At 30.3% G+C, this 21,472-nt stretch overlaps 1 pseudogene; it reads right to left on the bottom strand.

The window, feature by feature from the left end:
• Window positions 1–461: 461 nt before the first annotated feature.
• Window positions 462–5,476, bottom strand: LOC114751973 (probable LRR receptor-like serine/threonine-protein kinase At1g14390; annotated as a pseudogene).
• Between the last annotated feature and the right edge of the window lie 15,996 nt (window positions 5,477–21,472).

The following is a 21,472-nucleotide window of genomic DNA, read 5'->3' as shown; positions in this document are numbered from 1 at the left end:
CTCAATCTCCTGATTCATGTAATCTGCTGGCTTTTATTATTATTATTTTTTTGGTTGACATTTTTATTATTTCAACCTATATATGAAGACGGAATAATTAGCAAGGACCGGTAGCCTAGCCCAAACAAAAGGGATGTGATGATGCGAGAGTCTTGATAAAAACTTCCAGACTTCTCTGTTGCTATATATGTTACTTGCCCTAGGTGTGCAGATACATTAAATTCATTGGGAGAACTTTATTACCCGCATTTTGGATTAGCCAGATCTCTTTTAGATACCAGATAGTTTGATATCAAAATGTAAAAAGGAAAAAAAAAATGGTTATATTGAAAAATGCACGCAGACTCTGGATCTTAGCTAGGCACAAGAGATTCACATGCTTCAATACCATTTATTCTTCATATTCCATAAATTATGAACATCCATCAAACAACTTATTTTACTGTAAGAAATCTAAAATTTTATACAAGGTTTCCACTGCTAGTCCATGACTCTTGAACTTGCAGTGAATACTGCAAGTTCCAAAGAAGGTCCTCTATTGAAGGTCGCTCACTGGGTACCTTGCACAGACAGTTGATTGTGATTTGAATTGCAGTCCTCAGTGATTCATATGCATAAGTTCCTTGAATGGATGGATCTATTGTGCTTCTTAGTGTTGATCCTGCTTCTGATAAACCTCTCTCCAGCTGAAATTACATAATTAACAGGGAATAACATGAGAAGTGAAACAGATTGGGACAGTATTTTCTTACCTATGATTCAGCAAATCTTATGATTTGTTATGATCTTATGTCAAGTGTTACTACCTCTTGTCCTTAATATAAGAAGTAAATAATTAATTTGCCGATATTAATAAAATTGGTTAAGTTAGTTATTTGTAACAAAAATATATTGGTTTCTCTAAAATACCATTTCTAATCATTGTGCATTATAACTACCCTTAATGAGAATTTTCTTATTATGTGCAATCAATAGTGGATACTTCGGGAAAGAAATTATAAATTTAGTAGACAAAGTGGATTAATGTCTTATGTGTCAAACTCTTATATTTGGAATCAAAGATAATATAATTTAGCACAAAGCATGTTAATTGCGCATACCTCATCCTTTAGATCCTCTATTTCACTGGCAGAGGAAAGGCGTTTGCCAGTAATGACTTCAAGAAGAATAACACCCAACTGATAGATATCTTCCTTTTCTGCTGTATCGATTCTGCACATGAAGATGAAAATCATATCATATAAACAAGTCCAATAAATTATTTAAAAAGATTCGCATTTGACATTTCCAGTAATTGTGTTTCCCCCTCAAACGAATTTTATCTGAATCAATAATTGTTTGTATTGAAGTAAATAAGTACCTTGCGACATGATTGGAGCCACTTTGTTCAAGAAGTGTCCTCTCAAAACCATTCTGAAAAATGGAAAAGGAAAATTTGTCAATCAGTAAGGGTGAGTTACTGGCTGCAAATATTACCAAGAGAATCACAGTCAGTTTCCATATTCTCTGCTCTAACCTCGTATGGCAATGGAATGTTATATCCACTGACTTTTGGGTTGAGATTATCATCAAGCAAAACTTTTTCAATATGTAAATCGTTTCCAAATATGCCAGGAACAAACCCCTGTGTGCAAGAACTGGGTCCCTCTTGCAATTCCTATGCTTATTGCCATCCTCTGTGGCCATTTCAGCACTTGCTTCTTTCTCAAATCTGTCAAATCAAAACAAGCGTCGAAGTCATTAGCACTAACATAACAATATTAAAACATCAATATATATAAAATAAAGCTGTCTAGATTATATGCAATCCCTCTACATTTTGGATTACGCGCATATAACTTTATGATGAACTCTATTATCATTTAACTGTGGTATGTAGCACTCTCATGCAAATTGCTTTCTTGGGTTAATTTACCCATTATTATGTAATATGATTATATTAAATATATAACAAAGTTTGATATATTATTTGCACATATATTTTAAAGTTTGAAGGGTAATCTACACAAAAAAGGTAAAACTTAGAAAGTTATGTGGTCAATAACATGTCGCGTTTCATTAGTAATAACAATAAAGGATAATCTCCACAAAGCTTCAAAATTTAGGAGTTCCTTTTTGTGTCAAGGAGTTACTTGCACATATTTCAAAGTTCAAGAGAGTATATGTACGTATATGCACACCCATAAATAGATGAGTAATGCATCTATTTATGATCGCGTCAGAAGTTCTGCACAAGAATCCTGAATTTATGTAATTATGATACCTGAAAGATGATCCCTGAGTGACCCATTTGAGAAGTGCTCAAGGACAATGAAGACTGTGCTTCTTAGTTGGGAATGGTCTTGAGGAGTAATGACACAGTGTCCTAGCACACTTACTAAATGCCTGTGCCTCAAACTGGGTAAAACCTCCATCTGTTTCATCAGACTTTGGGTCAAGTTTTTCTGTGTTACTTCCACAGAGTTGAAAAGGACCTCTGAACCATCTCTGAGCCAACCTTTATATATCTGTGCAAGTAAAATAAATATACTAAGTGAATACTCCAAACACACACCATCATTAAAACTCTGCCCTTGTGGTTGTGGGCCCCATTCAATAGACAAGAATCTTTCTTTTTTTTTCTTTTTTTTTTTTTTTTTCCTTTCCTTTAGGTCCTTCTGATACTAGATTTGAGGGATCAAAGTTGTTTGTTGCATCTTCAATTTCTTCTGATGTGAAAATTCTATATGGCGGGAGTCCAAGTGCAGATAGCCTCATTGTCTGAGGAACACGTCCTTTTCCCAAAGACAAGAAGAAGATTAGATTAGCTGTCATTGAAGCATGAAAGGAAACGAGAAAATAAAGTCAAATTAATGCATCGCTTAGGTGAATTGGAAAGTAGGTGTCAGGCACTCAAAGCTTATGCGTCAAAGGCTTAACCCCACCTAACACTCTCTCGTACTTAATATAAAATCTACTTATTGAGTTAGTTTTGATCCTAATTATAAATTTATTTTTCATATTTATCAATTTTTTCTAAATTACCCCTATGTAGAAGAAGAAAAGAGAGTATTAGAAAAGATGATTATAGTATTTTAAGAAAAACGAGTCACATTTCTTATAATTAATTAACTTACTTAAATTTTTTAATCTAATTAAATTAGTTAAATAAGTCTTATATTAAGGATAAAAAAGTAAAATTTTATGATTTCTCTATTTTATTAACGGTTATTGCTTGAACATAATACAAAAAACACGCACATACTATATTTGTTAGAAACGAATCTAGATCTTGAGATTCGAATCTTGAATTAAAAATTAAAAAAAAAATCTAAGTATGATCCCCTGGATAAAAACTATCTCCATATATTTCTTTATCTGCAAGTACGATTCTGGAGAAAAATTACAACCTATCCTAGTTTGACTTGTCGAGCCCCCCTGGCGAAATATCCTAGTTTGACTTAAAATTAATTTGCATTCTTATATTTTAAAATGCAGCATTTGCCATTTAGTGTCTCATGAATTGTTTTGTAACTACTTAAGTTCTACGGGATGGTACTTTACAAATTGTAACATTCAACTTTTGAATTAAAAAAATGGTTACCAAAAAACAATTTGAGTAAAATGCATTCATAATTGAAATATCTTAATTTTCTGAAATAATTTCATAATCAAATAAATATTTTTAACTATATTAACTTAACCTGAATAACTATATCCAAGGACTATAACGTTGTTAATAAAATAATTGTTGTTTTAACTTTTATATTGTTTTCAGACGAACCTGGGCTAACAAAATGAAAATTCAAAAACATACTATCACCTCATTATTATATATGTGTGTGCGTAGTTGTACGAACCTAAATGAAACTAATATCGCATCACAAAAATTGAATGGTTCACTTTAAACGTAAGAATGAGAAATAAATTCCAAGTGTAATCTACCAAATCAAAAGAAAAGATGGCCTTACTTGCATGAACATTTGGTCTTGGGAGCTTATGAACATTAGATCTGTCAAGATCCTTATCATGTGTTCTGTCTCCTCTGCATTTCTTCCATACGAACACAATGAACAGTAACAGAAGCACAGCGAATCCAACTGAACCTCCAATAACGCCAATCGTCAAAAGAATTCTCAGACCTGTCTCCTTCTTCTGACTTCTCTCCAGAGGCTTCACAGCTAAGGCCTTCTCTTTAGTACAATATGAGGATGGATGTTGATGCTTGCCCGTTGAGCTTCTAGCTGAAAAGCAATTCCCAGAATACAACACAGTGCGATTTGAGGACTTTGATGATCCAAAACAAGGTGGGAATTTTCCCATTAAAAGGTTGTCTGAGAGATTCACAAATGTTAGCTTAGAACTACAGTTTATGTTCATAGAGGATCCACCGGTGAGTTGGTTTTGAGCTAAGTTTATGTGCACAATGGAAGGCAGAGAGAAGAGAGAAGGTGGGATTGGTCCAGAAAATTCATTGGAAGAGATGTCAAATTCTTGAAGCTTGTGAAAATACATGATTCTGGAAGGAATCTGAAACTTAAATGAGTTGTTTTTCAGAATAATTTTGGCAAGATTGTTCCCCGTTGAAGGGAATTCAGAACCCAGTTTGTTTCCACCCAGATTAAGTTCTTCAAGGAAAGCTAGTGGTTTCAGATCCGGGACACTGCCATTGAAAAAATTATCAGCCAAATTCAGACCCCTAAGGCTTTTTATAGAACTGATTGAGAATGGGATTTCACCATAGATGGAATTTGAGGTAATGTTCAGAACTCCCAGCGACCAGAACCTATCTATCTTGGCGGGTAAAGGACCCCACAAACCCAGAGACACAAGTGACAGTACCTTCAAACTTGATAGCTTCGTCAAGACAGTAAAGAAAGAGTCAATGGAGAATCTTTCTGAAAGAGTTTGAGACGAAGAAGATGATGAGACCTTGTTCCCAACAATGGCTAGTTCTGTCACATGGCCGTTGGAGCAGACAATCTTGACAGAAGGTGACGGAGGGAGATAGCAGAAGTTGGTCCATCTTCTCCATCCTTGAAGAACCTGAGGATATTCAAGCAACCTCTTGACCTGGAGAAGAATTATTCTCTCGCTTGTGATCAGTTGTGCCGTTGAAACCTGACCAAGCAGAGAAACAACGATTGCAGGGAACAAGAAAATTAAAGAAACCCAGGAAATCTTCATATTCTCAGGAGATAAAAATTGGCATTTGGCCTGAAGAAAGGAGCAGAACTGTGACTGAAACGCACAGTAAATTTCTCGAACGCCACCTGTGCAAGAATCGCTAGAGCGAATTCTTGTGCTTGATTATATCATACTAGTCCAATAATTTAGACAAGAAAAGTTTATTTCCGTTGCATAATGATTGCGAGAAAAGAAGCTTTTTTAATTTTTACGAGGGATAAAAGAAATCACCAAGGTGGAGTAGGTAGGAAAATGGGGGAGAAGATTCAACTTTGTAAAGGGAAAAGGGGGAATCTGAGATCTGGAAAGAGTGAGAGATTTGGAAAGCTGAGTCTGAGTGATGCCAGCATGAAAAGAGAACTTGGTGCAAGTGTATGGGCATGAACATGGAGGGTAAAAGGACCTAAAAGGCAAGAGGAGTAATCAGGTGCTTCGCGGACTCTCGCATTAAATAGCTACCGGGCTTTTCTGCTGTTGCACATTGCCACGTGTGGAGGGAATGGCATCATACAATAGTGGTATTATTTTTGTCAAATTCAACGTAACTTTAAACCTATTGGAAAAATGATGCAATTATTTTTTTCAGAGAATTTTTTAATAATAATTATTTAACATTTAATCATTTTCAATTATTCCCTTTTCAAATTACAGGAAAATATCATGAAAATATTTTATTTAGGTTTGAATCCTAGTATTATTTAGGAAGATATTAAATTTCTTTGACTCAACCTAGTCATTATTGGTTAATCATTCGATTTTTTCTATATATAATTAACTAGCATTAATATTAAAATTCAATAGAAAAATAAATAAAAACTATGCGTATGATTATACATATAAATTATATGAACCTCCTATTCTATATATTAAGAAATTATTTATATGATTTATGACTTGCCAATAATATAGTTTTTCATCAGCAAAATTTAAACTATCCACCTTATTTAGTGGACTATTGAGCTTCTTCCACTCAATTACTACTTAGCTACTACTAAATAACTCTGAAGTTTTTTCCACAGTTTTATCCTATATAATGAACGTGACTAATATTAATATTAGTTTAGTTTTTAATATAAGACTTATTTTGTAGTGTAATTTATACTAGAAATGATATTATGTTTAGGACAAAATGGAGTATTAAAATTTAATGTGTAAATAAAAATATATTTGTATGATTATGTATATTTGCATCTTATATCTATTCGGCCAAACAACTTTTTATTTATTTTTATCTTTTTTCTGCAAAAACACTAATACATTGAAAACCATGCTTTGAGGTGGAAAACGAGACCTTCTCAGAAGCCTTTTCTTTCGGACTTTTAGGGTGGAAAACTATGATTTAAAATGTAATAACAACAATATCAAACATATTATGCTAAAATATTCTCATCTTCTTATTATTTTTTATATAAATATCACATTAGCTTTTTTTTTGTAATTTACATATGAAAAAGTAATTTCCGTTACAACCATTCAAATATCAATTTTTATCAATATCATTTTTTTTACCAACTATCAATATCACTTTTTTTTATAATAATTTATTTACTTGAAATTTATTCTCAAAATAACTTTGTTTTTTTGTGAAACTGTTTTCCAAAAGCTAACTCTAATACTAATATTTTAAAATCTAAAATGATATTTTATATTCATAATTAATGGATGATATGATTGGTAAATTATAAATCCGATATGATGCATGAAGAAAATTATGATGAGGCTGGCGCAATCATTGTCATGAGAATAATATAGCTGTACAAATCGATAAGTGATGGAAAAAGCTCTTCAAAATTTGTTGTCGTTTTGGAGTTTTTTAGTTTTGGAGTTTGTGTCGGTGACAGTGTACCTTCAAAGGGAGGCATTTTAAAGCGTGAGGGGCCAAGTTGGCACACACATTTAGGGAAATCATGGGACTATTCTTTACATTAGTTATTGTTGCCAAAAGCACACCAGGCTTTTAGTTTTTTCATTTTTCACCTAATCCCGTCCTTCTTTGTTTGTTATATTTACATTGGATACAGACAATTAATGTTTAATGTTTAGTACGTACTCTTCTTTCTTTGTTATAAATTTTAAATTAACTAATTTGTGTACAGTAAATAATTAATTAAAAATAATAAATAGGTTAAAAATGTATTTTATTTATAAATATCTCCATATAATAAATGAGAAAAAAATAAAAAAAATAAGTGAGGAAATGTGACAAAAGAGAGTACGATAGATAAAAGAGAATAAATAATTAAAAATAAAATTAAAAAATTATTAAAAGTAAAATTAAAAAATTATATTAAATATTAAGACAAACATAAATTAAAACTTATAAAATGAATCACAGCTATTTTTATACTTGAGCTATTTTTATACTTGAGAGGGAGTATTATTGAGAGAGTTGGCAAGAAAATACTAATCTTTCCATTTAAATAGAAGACGTGCTTTATAAATTTCTTTTTTTGGTTTTAGTATATAATTATATAAGGTACTCATATTGTAGAAGAAGAATTGACAATTTTTTTTATCTAAAGCATATCTAGAAATATATCAAAATTAATTATTTCCTACCGAATAAATAATTAGTAATTGACAATATTAAAGCAGGGTGAAGTTAAAAAGGTGAAATCTTAACTATCTAATTATTTTTTATGGCTGGTGTGTTCAGAATTTTAAATTCCTCCCAATCCTATTTACAACATATTTTTTTTCACAATGCCTATCTACAATATATTGTTAAGAAAAAATTGTACTAAGATCCCACAAAAGATAAAATACTGCAAAAAGATTCATAAATATCTAATAATTGCTTTGAAGTCCCAAATAATGAAAAGTTGAAAAAAACCTTGTTGCCCCTACTATAGAAAAAGTGCTGAAAAGAAAAAATTCTTAACGTAGGCCATAATAGTTATCAATATTTCTGCTTCATTTGTCAATTTATTTATTGATATAAATTTTAAAAAAAATTAGATTTCAAGTTACATAGTGTAACATCCTGATTTTGTTATCTCTCAGGTTTAAGTAGATATTTATGACAATCCAATAAAAAAAGGTTGAATATGTATCTAAGCAATTAAAATAATTCTGATCTTTTGTGTGTGTGTGAAAAAATGAATAAAATAGTAATATTAAGAAGTCCCACATTGACTATATGATAGGAAAAGAGAGCTCTAGGAGTCTATGGGGGTGTTGGCAATCAGTCCAAAAGCACTTCTGGCCCCTAAACCATGGTTTGGGGAGGCTGATTGCCAACACCCCAATTTTTTGAAAACCATAGTTCTAGCCAAAATCTTGGTTTTGGCCAGCCAAACTATGGTTTTCGGACAAGCTATCCAGCTTCACTTCTGAGATGGATTTTTCTGGTTGTTGGAGTAATAATTACTCCTGTCAGAGGCTCCAATGGTGAAATCTGACTCACTCCTTCGCAAAAACAAGAACACCACTCTTCTGCCTCACTCTTCACTGTCGCCCCTTCACTCGACAGATCTTGGTGCCCACGGTGAGGTCATCGAGCTTGCAAACTTCGGCGCTGATGAGGACTCGGCTTGCCAAAACAATATCACGCCCCAGGTTGCCTGATCCATCCAGCACCATTTCCTTCTTCTTCCTGTTCACTTCGTCCGGTGGTTGTTTGCTCAGGTTACGGTGTTGGGTTCCGTCGCTCAGATCCATTTCTTCATTTATGCATTGCGTCTCTTCATTTGTCCTTGCTCCGTGGCTGGTTGTGGCTGGACTGATAGGATCTGTTGTGTTTTTTTTTTTAGAATGCGAGACAGAGCAGTCGCGCGTGTGTGTGTATATGAATATGGGAAAAATCAATGTTGTGGATGGTTGTGGTTGGAGATGTGTTTCATTTTCTTCATTCTGGTTGTGGCTGGATCTCTGTTTCATTTTCAAATTTCCTTGCAGCTTGGTTTCGTGGAAATTTGTTGATGAATTTCGGGTTTAGAAGACAGAGCATTCGTTTTTGGTTGTGGGAGCTTGTGCTGCTGAAATTGTTGTTATTTCGCTAATTGAAATCTCATGAACCAGTTAACCGATTTCTTTCTTCCAATTTTTGGTCAGTTAAACCGTGAATCAGTTAAACCAATTCTGATTGAAATCCCATTGGTCAGGGGAATTATTTTCAGTGTTTGAGTGGTTAACCAAAATCTTTGTAATTTTTCTCATATTTTTGTTTTTCGCTTGAAAGAGATATTTCACCTGAAATTCTTTGTATTCCGCATGAGAAAACCCAGTGGGAAAAATGGCTTTGACATATTGTTTTTTATTCTTCTTGTGATAACATAAATTCCTTTACCGATTTATGTTCAAATTGTATGCGTGCTGAATTCCTTATTCTTCGGACCAGTGATCGTTAAAATGATAAAGAGGTGGTCCTTGTCTATTTGTTTGTTTATCACAATGTTGTTCATTTTGGTCAGTTAACAAATTTTGGTGAGTGAACCGAAAAGAATCCCCTGAATGCTGGGAAAAAAAATAATGATGATGATAGAGTTAGATCTTCACATATACCTTCATCAATAGAATTTTCATCTCACATGGCCCAGCTTCATGACTCCATAAAAGATCAAATTATTCACTATATACAAGAATAGTCATAACCTCTTTATTTCTTTTTTTCTTTTCAAATAATGTAATGTATTGTTAAAAAAAACTATTTGGACAAATATATTTCGTTACAATTGTTATTATTAAGACAATTAATATGAAATTTTTTTGTGTGGTTATTTAATTTTGTGAAAAAAAAATTATGGGATTTCATCTTTCAAATCTTTAAGAAATAATAATATTTTTTTGGCAAAATAAATTATTTTCCTAAAACATATTTAATTATTTTATAAATATATATACACATTAATTATTTATTATTTATATTATTTATGTCTTATTTATAATGCTGCCAAAATATATATTATTAACAAATTTATTACTTCAAATAAACATATATTATGAAATATATCTTATATGTAATTATTATTTAAACTTATGTCCTTTTTAGTAATTCTACATATAAAAAAGCACTTCTGATAACAACTATCCAAACACTCTCATTTTATCAGAATCACTTTTTCAGAAAATCTATTCTTTCAAAATCTATTCTCCTCAAAATCTATTCTCCAGAAGCTATTCTCCAAACTATGGTTTGGCGAAATCCAAACACCCCCATATATATAGGTGGTAGTAGGAGAGAGTTAAAGATGTATTAAATAATTTTGACACAAAACTAAAACAATCTTAGTAAAGTGCTATTTACAAGTTTGTGAACCGATGGATTGAACTGCAATTTGGTTAGCTGGTTCTAGACTTCATACACATCAATTTCAACGATTGGATCGTCAACTTGATCTCTGAGTCACAAGTTATCAGGTACTTTTTTAATTTATTTTTTTAGATTCGGTAGATAGAATACTAGATAGTAAATTAACGTCTTTAAATTCATTCACTGTTGGATTAACCCAAAATGTAGAAAGTAGACTTGTAACATATAAGACATTAGATTCAATGATTGGATTAATAATTAGACTTTTACAGTAAGAATAAATTAACTAATATTAAGGTCATCTGTCTAAATTCTTCGAAGATAGAATATAAGCTATAAGTTAAGGGTTCTCTATCTAGGTTATGAATTTGGTGATTCAAATGATATAATTTAATCATTAAAGATAATGCAAGTTAAGGGAACCTAGGAATTGAATATAAATCATCATATATATGTTCTTATCCCAAACCTAAAAAACGCCTTTCAAGTGATAGTTGAAGATATTAGAGGGAGCATTAAAGACTAGAAATTGGTGAGTAGTTTACTCTAATACTATAAAGATAATGTTTTAGTTTCAATTGTAGATATAAATACTACTATGACATTTTCAAGTACGGGCCTCGTTTGTACTTGATTGTTAGCCAGGAGCCTAGGTAACTAAATTTCTATCTGTTGCATGCTCTGATATAAGGTTGGTGAGTGATTTTATTACCAATTTTTGTATGCATATATCATGCTTTGTATAAATTGTCTTGTGGTCGTAGAGCTGTCAAAACGGGCCAAGCCCATCAGGTCAGTCCTTTTAAGCCCTTTTAAGCGGAGGGCCGAGCTTGTATTTTAGGTGGTTTAAAAAGAAATTGAGCTTAAAAGGGTTAGCCCTATAGGGCTCAAAAATAAAAAGGCCAACCCTTTAGGGCCAAGGGCTAGCTCTTTTAAGCCCGCCAATTTTTTTTATTATTATCAATATATTTATAAAGTTATAAATTAGTCTTTTATAAATAAGTTTAAATTAGAAAAATACTTAGAAGAATCAGTATTCAAGCTAGATAATTGAAAAGAATTAGATGTCTTGGACTTGTGGAAGAACAATTAAAATCAATTTTCAATTCTTTCAAGAATGGTAGCTGATATTCTTAACATGTTAATCACCATAATAGCTAGTAGATCTTCATTTACCATCGGTTTACATATCTTAACAAAGTGTAAAACTTTTCTTATTCGAACAAATATTTAGGCTCTTATTTGTACTTATAACTACTGCATAGTTTTATTTTAGATAAGGTGAATGAAGACAAAAACCTTAAAATTTTTATCACTGAAGAAGAGCTCACTTGTAGTAAAGAACAATCAAATATTACTGATCTTGATGATACTGATGAAATGAAGATAAAGATAATAATGATGTTGATATTGTTAATCTTTAACTGCTAGGTTTTTATCTTTCTGTTTTTTGTGTTTTCTTAGATTTTGATTTTTTTCTTATTTTGGACAATAGTTTATTGGCATTTAATTTTTTATTTCTATACACTACTAATTTATTTTACTTATATTTATAATTTGAATCAAAAATCTTAGAAGTTTTGTTGTTTTATTTTTTATTTTAAAATAATTAAAAAGAATTTATATTTTAAAAAATAACATAAAAGGGCCAGCCCTTTTAAGCCCTGAGCCCGCATGTCTAAGGGCCGGGCTTTAATAATTAGATAATTTTAAGATATGTGGTCTTTAAAGGGCCGGCCTTTTTAGGCCCTGGTCTTTCAAGGGCTAGCCCTTTAGGGTCGGGCTAGCCCTTATTGACAGCTCTACTTGTGGGATGCTATTTTGAAAAAAGATTGAAATATTTGTATTGTTAGAAATTAATGATTATGACTAGGAGATATTATTCTGAAATTTGTTTGATTACGCATATAAATGTGTTATTGTGAACCCTGTGCAGCTAGTTTGGTTAGGGGGGAGATGATTGGAGTATACGGATATATATATGCCACGTGGTATTGGCCTCCATACGGAGTTCTATGGTTAGCTACTATTATTGTTCTAATGGTTTTTTGAGAGATTATGACACTTCACTAGTTCTTTGAGGAAGGACCCATAGTCCACCGAGTGATCTGTAGTCTTTGGCCGGTCCATATCACTCATGTGGTGAGCTTGTCAGAGTAGCCAGTCAAATGAAAAGAACTTAGCCCATGAGTCTAGTTGGCGGAAATTAAGAGGATATAAGGATGGATTTGGGGTTTATGGACCGCATATAACATGAAATTTTTATTGATATTTATATCTTTTAAATAAATGAAAAGTATGTTATCTTTTTTGAAATTATCAACTACATGGATTGGCAAATATATTTGACCTATATGGTTACTGTGAGATTGAGTATTAGGTAAATGTCTATTGACTGTTATTAACTCTGTGTATCCCATCTGACACCTCACTTGCACATGCTAGTGTGTGTGATAGGTAGGGATTTAGTTACTGAGATGTTATCTCATCCCTGTTGTTTAACATTTTTCAGGTGAAAGGTTTAGAGGAGGGACATCAGGGAAGGCTCAGGAGGAGTAAAGCTACATTAGCAGCTTGTAGCGTCTCCTTGATTTATGAGTTATGTTGTTTCCTGTATATTGTCATCTCAGGATAAACTGTGTTTAATTGATTCATATATTAATATGTTTTATGTCCTTTGATTTGTACTGTTATGGTATGTGTGCTTGTAGTTGGCCAGAGACCTAAGATCACATGTGATATGTTTATGAATTTATTATAAAATATGAAGTAAGATTTAATTTTTAATATTTCGATCTATGAGCTATATTATATGTTGTTTTATAACCATAGTAGATGAGATTGATCCTTTCATACATAGTTTGTATCTGGATGAGTTAAAAAAGGTTTTTTTATTCATGATAGGATGTATAATTGGGTGCTACTCTTTTCTATCACGGATAACATTATTATATAATTAGTTAGTGTAAAAAATTGTGATATAATTTGAGTTCGTATTTAGCATGGTTTGATTATAAAAATTTATTTCTTAAAGTTATTATAAAAAAATTAAGTTTATCTCTTTATTTAGGCAGGTTGTTTCACATAGTGACAAGTAATATTAACATATTTTGTGTACTAATACTTTTTGATGATAATATGATATAATATCATTACTAAAAGTCAATTATCACTCATGAAATTAGAAAATCACTTGTCACTAATTAACTTTTCACTTGTTAACATTACTTACTTTCACATTTATGGCATATTTGCATTTTGTTTACTTTTTAAACAATAAATAAATAAAACAAATTTCAAAATCATACATTTCAGTAGAAAAATTATCAAGTTATTGTGCAACTATCAATAAGTAAAGGTGCAACCATTAACATTAACATCAAACAATACATCCAATGACAATTCACATCACTATTAACAAGCGAAGGGTTAGTTGGTTACAAGTGCACTCATAATTTCATATGAGTGATAATTAATTTTTAATAGCGATATTATATCACATTTTTTAAACTTATATCAACAAATAAATTAACAAATAAAATACTAATATTGATAACTATCACAGTTTATATTGACAATTGTCTCTTTTCAGCGCTTTTTTTGTAGTAGGAGCAATAAAGTCTTTTTAACTTTTTCATTATTGTAAGCAAGTCCCTTTGAGACTTCAAAGTAAGTATCAGCCAATGCAATTTTTCCTATTATTAATCAAGTTATGTAAATTAAAAAAATTAGGTAAATTTAATACATGGTCTTATTCTTTTTATAAAAATCCTTATAACATTCCAAAATTACTCAAAATTGATTCCTCTAAATCTTATTAAAAAATTATTTTAAGTTAATCATGATATCACCTAAATTTAAAAAATTAAAGGAATTTAATATATAATATTAATTTTTCTCAAAAATTATCATCCAAAATTACTCGAGATTAATGTGTGGAAGCTCTTTTTTTTTCACATGATTAAAAAAAATGAAAAATCGTACTTTTGATCCAAAAGTTTTGTGATCAACACACTAGTTAACAAATGAAAAAGAAAGAGGTTAATTTTATAGTATAATTATATAGGTTATTATTCCAAAAAAAATTCATATTTGTTAAAATGCTTCTTATATTTTATTACGTGGCATTTTATAAATAATAAAAATATTTTTACAAGGCATATTATGATAAAGATTAGAGGAAATTTCACTTTCTAATCTTGCACGAATTCATAGATTTGTTTGAAGGTTTGGTTATCCCGAGCATCTTCATTGTCTGTTTGTTGCCAATGGGTTATATTTGTTTGTTTTGGATAAGGAAAGATAAAACATGCAAATGCATTATATAGTTAATAATTTTCTTGGTCAAACGATGCAAATTATTCATTTTTAATTTCTTCCATTCTTTCTTACTTTTTCTTAGCGAATATGATGAACTACTATTTTATGAAAAAATGGTAGGAAATTATTTAAAATAGTTGAAATATGGGGTGTTTGGCAAAAAAAACAAAACCATGGTTTTGGTATGCAAAATCATGATCCGGAAATCTCAACACCCAAACATGTGATTTTTTTTTTCAAAATCACTTTTTATTCAAAACCATGGTTTTTCAAAAGTGGATTTTTTGTGCTTTTGAGATGGAAAACCCCGGTTTTCTTTTTAGAGAGAATTATAATTTCTCTATAAATATTTCATAAATATATTTACACGTTAGTCAATTTTCAGTGTATCAAACGCTTTGAAATATTTTTTCAAATGCGTTCAGTATTTTAAATTATTTTTTTGTATATGCAGCACTAGTTGCGTGTAAAATTGTACTAAAAGGTTTAGGGGACTAGATGCGTCACAACAAAATATTTTAAAATACCGGATGCACCTTCACCCTATTAATTATTAGATAATTATATTTTTACATATTATTTATCATTTTAGAAAAAATATATTACATATTAATTTATTATTTTTAAAAAAAATATAAATATAAATTCGTTTTTATATAATTAACTTATGTCTTTTTTGGTAATTTGCATATAAAAAAGTGATTCTAATAATAACTATTCAAATATTGTCATTTTTTTTGGGTGACAACAAAATTCTCATCTTATCACAGTCACTTTTTTCACAAAATCTATTCTTTCAAAATTTATTCTCAAAATAACTTTTTGTTCAAAAGCTATTCTCTAAACCATGATTTGGTCTCCATCCAAACATTCCCTATGAAAGTCATCGAAAATGATAGGCATTAGTGAAGATAAGGAGTGGAGAAATATAAAAAATACTCAATAAAATTATTAAAATGTCTTTTGGTGGGAAATTTATCTAAATTTTTTATTATTGATAGAGTATAATTGCATAGTACTCCCTCCGGTTCAAAATATAAGTTAAAGTTTATCTATTTACGTTTATTAAGGAACTAGTTAAAATCAGTTTGAAACAATAAATATATAAGCCATATTTTTTTCCCCCAGATATGCCCTTATTAATGAAAAGAATAACTAAAAGATGAAATAAAAGAATCAAAGAGGAAAGAGAATGTATGGAGATAAAATTGAAAAAAAAACTCATTAAATGCTTAGATAAAAATGAATGTTATCTTATAAAATAAAAAAAACCAAAGGCCCGTTTGGTTCCATTACCTATGCATTAGGAATGCATTGCATTGTAATGCAATATATCATACATGCAATTTTGATCATCGTGTTTTTGTTTGGTACCGTATTAAAGGGATGGGAAATAAAATTAATTTTTTAGTTAACTTAAATGTAAATATATGTGAAATGACCAAAATGCCACTGAAGGAAACTTTTTCCCTTCTCCATTTAGTACTCCTTGATCTCCACCAACCACCATGATTGTAGATTTCAAGAGACCAATCATTTAACTGTTCCTGTAAACCTTCAAGAGTTCCTCTGCCTATGTCATTAGCATCATCTATAACCAATTTGCCATTTGACCCACAACAGTTGTGCTTTTCACTTGGGATTAAATCCATTAAGCGCTTGATCCAATCAAATAATAATCCTAAGAAAATATGCTTAGTCAAATTTAAAACCACAAACCTAGATCATTGAGCGAATGAGAATCCACGAAATCAAACCTTGATTTAAAGCTAGACAAACATGATGATGGAAAACCCACAATGAAGTAGCAGGGAAGAAAACTCCAATATATGGGTTTCGATAAACAATAAATAGCATGTCTACTCAACGAAGCAGACCATTGATGAAGATGAAGGAGGAGGTGAGGAAGGAAGACGTGTGGCCGATAGTGATGGTTGATAATACTTGTTAAGGGTAAATGTTGCCTTTTCATCTAGGTTATTAAGGGTAAAATTGTCATTTCTAGGGGATTACATACATGCAATAAGTATTCATAGGGATCCCCCTATGAATAGATATTACTAAAAAATATGCAATCTTCTTTACCAATACAATCTTGATTACCATCAATAAGACCAACCAAACAAGTTATTTATGATAATATAATAAAGATTACCATTACACACCTACAATGGGGTTAAACCAAACAAGTCCCAAGTCTCCCTAACAAAGTTTAGCTTATATTTTAAATCGAAGGGAGTATAATTCATGTAACTGATTTCTCCTATTAAGAGACTTGTTAACGTATCATGAACTAATATAGTCTTCCTAGTCCTATATAAGATCCTAATTTCTAAATTGATGTGGTTCTTTTTTATATAAGATTCAATTTGAAGTTATTTGAACATTTTTCTTATTGCTCTCTCTCGCTTACCCTCTTAGAAATAAAGGCATATTCAGAAAAATAATACCTTTTTACATGTTTATTATTTTTAACTAATTTTAACTTATTTCTTAAATCACACAATTCAATTATCTAAATTAATCATCAGCTATCATCAATCATCAATTATACTCCTAAAATTTTGTAGTGCAATATTTGCTTAAAAAAGGATAGGTATGATATTATAGGATCCGAATATATTCAATTAATGAGATTTAAATAACATCTTGATTGGAATTTGAATATATTAAATTAAATGGATAGCATTATAATTAGTGAAAATGAATATAAGGTCACATAGAGCACAAAATACCACAAAAAGATCCCTAAAACTTGCTAATAAATTTGAAGTCCCAAAGGGGTTTTATTGCAATAAGAAAAAATATGTGAAGACCATATTGTCCTTGGTGATTTAGGAAGAAAAAAAATGAGATTCAGAGGATTTCTTGCACCTTCTTTCTTGAGCTTCTTCTTGAGAGATAAAACCTTGAAAAACTAAGAAATCAGAGTAGTCAAGTATCTTTCCTATCATCATTAGTGAAGCCAAAGTACCTTTCGTCTTCATTGTCTTGGTAGATTTTAAGGTTTGAAATTTCCTTTTCTCTAGTCTCCTAAAACATTATGGTTGGTAGATTGTGTTTCAATATGTGGGCATATAGAAAACCCTTCTACCCTTGATCTAATGCAAAACTTTTGTTTTTTGTTTACTATAAACAAGATAGGTAGTGCAAAACATGTATTTTTATTTTGGTGTGTATTAGTAATTTAAGTTGAGATTTTATTGTTGGTGAGTGGGGTGATAATGAATGCTTTGTTCGGGGTATATTGTGAGTGGGTTGATAATGCGTTTTTTATGTTTGCGCATGATTAAGTGGGAATAGGTGGAAAAAAATGAAGGTTTATGTGGGCAAAAATCCTTACTGTGAAATGAGAATGTGTTGTCAATATAAACCGCGATAGTTGTCAATGCAGCAATTTGACTTGTCAATGACAGTTGTGTTGTGCAGGTAAATGTTAATAATAGTGAGCACATCTAGAAGGCATCTATTTTGTTTCTTTCATATAGAAAAAAGTTTGCAAATGATTGAGAAGATGATATGCGAGAAGTTTTATGTAAGAACAAGAAGCATAAAGAAAGCCACAAGTTATAAAGAGTTGAAAATAATGATACCATCATTTCTTGGAAAATGAAGTCACTTATTTGTTTTGAAATTCTTAGTTATCTTTGATAGAAATACATTTGGAGAACTTGTAGTTGTAGATAATAATGGTGTAGAATATTTAATAAAGTTCAATAAGGAAAGTGGTAATATTTATGTAAGATTATGATATATAATTAGTTGTCATTACCTCTTATTATAGTTGTCATTGCTTGCTATCATAGTTATCATTGTCTACTATTAACATTTTCATTTGACTTTCTATTATTTTTTAGAGAAACTATTTCTATAACATCCTTCATACAATTAAGCTAGAATTTTTTGAGAATGAGGAGAAAATTGACAACAAAGTGAAATAAGCTAAAGTCTGTCTAGATTGATATGTGAGTTTATTTGTTAACTAAGTTACTTTGTTTGTTGTGGTTTACCATAAGAACTGCTTGTTTCTTACATATTGAATTTTGTTTATAATGATTCTTCGAATGTTCATATCTTTTCGTGGCTACAAGAGTGAAATGGTACTGTTCATGATAGTACAGAATATATGATGCCATGGTACTTGAAGAGTGAATTAGAAGAGCTAAAGGTTGGATACTTATGATAACTTGTCACTCATTAGAACAATGACACATGGCGATACAGTGCTATCTATGCTATGAGGCCTTAACAAAAGCAAATAAAAGACATAAATGTAAATGAACTATAATTAGATCTTTAAGGAACTGATTTTGTTTTATTTTTCAATTAAACCTAGCATTGATTATAAGGTTATTAACAATTATTGGTGTAAAAAATTACTTGTGATGGTTCTATGATTGACAACTCATTTTGTTGCATAAACAAATTTAATTATATTGAGATCTATATAATATTGTTTTAAACAAAAAATTGAGAATATTATTTCAGCAGAGATATTAACAAGTGAGGGTATGCAAATTAATAGGTGTGTACTGATTGATAAGTGATGGTCCAATTATTAATAGCACATTTTGTAACATGAAAATTGACAAGTGATATAATATCATCACTTAATTTCATATTCATATTTGACCTATTTTCATACTGTTTAATTTTGTAAACAAAAAATACACCACTTCTCAAAATCATATATACCAGTAGGAAAATTAACAAGTTATAGTGCAACTATTGACAAATCAAAGTGTAGGAACTAACAACTGACACAGGAAACATTGACAAGTAAATGTGTTGTTGATTTCAAATTTGTAATTCAATTATATTTCATTTAAAATAGGATATTATATTAAAATTATAATGAGAATGTATTATTGAAATTTATTTTAGTTGAATGATATTCTTTTCAAAATTCAAGCAAATTCATATAAGCATATGAATTGATAAGTAATAGTGCTATTATTAACAAGTTACACTGTCATTATTAACAAATTAAGGTTTAGTTAATGATAAGTTATTTCATAATTTTATATAAATGATAATTAAATTTTCATACAGATATTATATTTTATATTATAACTAAAAGGTATTAATGTAGAGAAATTGTCAATATTATATGACATATGTAACTTGAAATCATAATTTTTTAAACTTATATCAGTAGATAAATTGACAAGTGATAGTGCCATGAATGATAAGGTACATAGGGTATATTGACAATGAAGGGTGTAAATAATTATAACTGATTACATATCAGAATCCTACACACACATTACTACTTTTTTTACTGAACTTTATTAATGTTCTATACTAATATCATCTATAAACTCTACAAATGTATTTCTATCAAACATAACTAAGAATTTCAAAATAAATAAATGACTTTCTTTTCCACGAATTGACAGTATCATTATCTTTAACTCTTCATAACTTGTGGCTTTCTTTATGCTTCTTGTTCTTACACAAAATTTCTCACATATAATCTTTTCAATTATTTGCAAACTTTTCTCTATATGAAAGAAACAACATAGATGCTTTCTAGATGTGCTTACCATCATTAATGTTAATATGCACAACACAACTGTCATTGATAAGTCAAGTTGCTATATTAACAACTATCATACCCTACATTGATAATATATTTTTTCATTTCATGGTAAGAATTTTAGCTCACATAAAACTTCATTTTTTTACCTATTCCCACTTAATCATGCTTAAAAAGAGTAAGCCCATCATCAACCTATCCATAATATACCCATAAACAGAGCACCCATCATCACCCCACCTATCCACAATAAAATCCCAACTTAAATCACCAACATACACCAAAATAAAAACACAAGTTTTGCATTGCTTACCTTGTTCAAAGTAGACTAAACACAAAAGCTTTGTCTCAACTCAAAGGTAGAAGGATTTTCTACATTCCTATATACCTAAACCCAATTTGCCAACCACAATGTTTTTGCAAATTAGAAAAAAGAAAGTTTCAAACCTTAAAATTGGCCGAAACGATGAAGATGGAAGGTGCTTTGACTTCAATAATGATAATGGGGAAGATGCTTCGACTTCAAGGTTTCATCTTTCAAGAAGAAGCTCAAGAAAGAAGGAATAAAAAAAATCATACTCATATGTCTTATTTGAGATTTGAATACATTGAATTAAATGGAAAGTATCATAATTGAACAAGATTTCAATTTGAAGCTTAAATGGAGAAATAAATAATTAATTTTGAATTTTCATCTATCCCTCTAAATTCTGCATCTCTACTTCAAATTCCTATTTGAAGGAATAAAAAAATCATACCCATATAAATAACCATTTCTTTGATGCTATTTTTTAACTCTTTGCTCAATTAATTCTCTTATGATTTGGAAAATCAGTATGATTTTGTTCGACAAACAAGTCTGTAGATGATAACATTGTTTCATTCATTGAAAGAAATATTTGTGGTGTACCCATTTCATCTTATTCTATATAACTAGGGTGATAGGCTTCACTTACTCAAAAAGTATAGATACAGAGATATGTCAACAATTTAGTATAAGGTGAGGTCCACCAGTCCGAGAACTTCAAAATTGTGGCTAATGACGATGAAAATTACCAAACTTGTAATCACCCTTGCAAGATTATGTTCCATGCGACTTCTCTTTTTATTCAACCCATTCGACCTCTCTTTTTATTTTCATATTTGAAGATGCATGATTGCAATGAAAGAAGGGCTTTTGTGATAGAAAATTTATA

The sequence above is a fragment of the Neltuma alba genome, unplaced genomic scaffold, assembly GCF_004799145.2.
Source record: "Neltuma alba isolate B1F8T4 unplaced genomic scaffold, ASM479914v2 tig00007185_pilon, whole genome shotgun sequence".
NCBI lineage: Eukaryota > Viridiplantae > Streptophyta > Magnoliopsida > Fabales > Fabaceae > Neltuma > Neltuma alba.
This window is presented reverse-complemented; position numbering and strand designations above follow the sequence as displayed.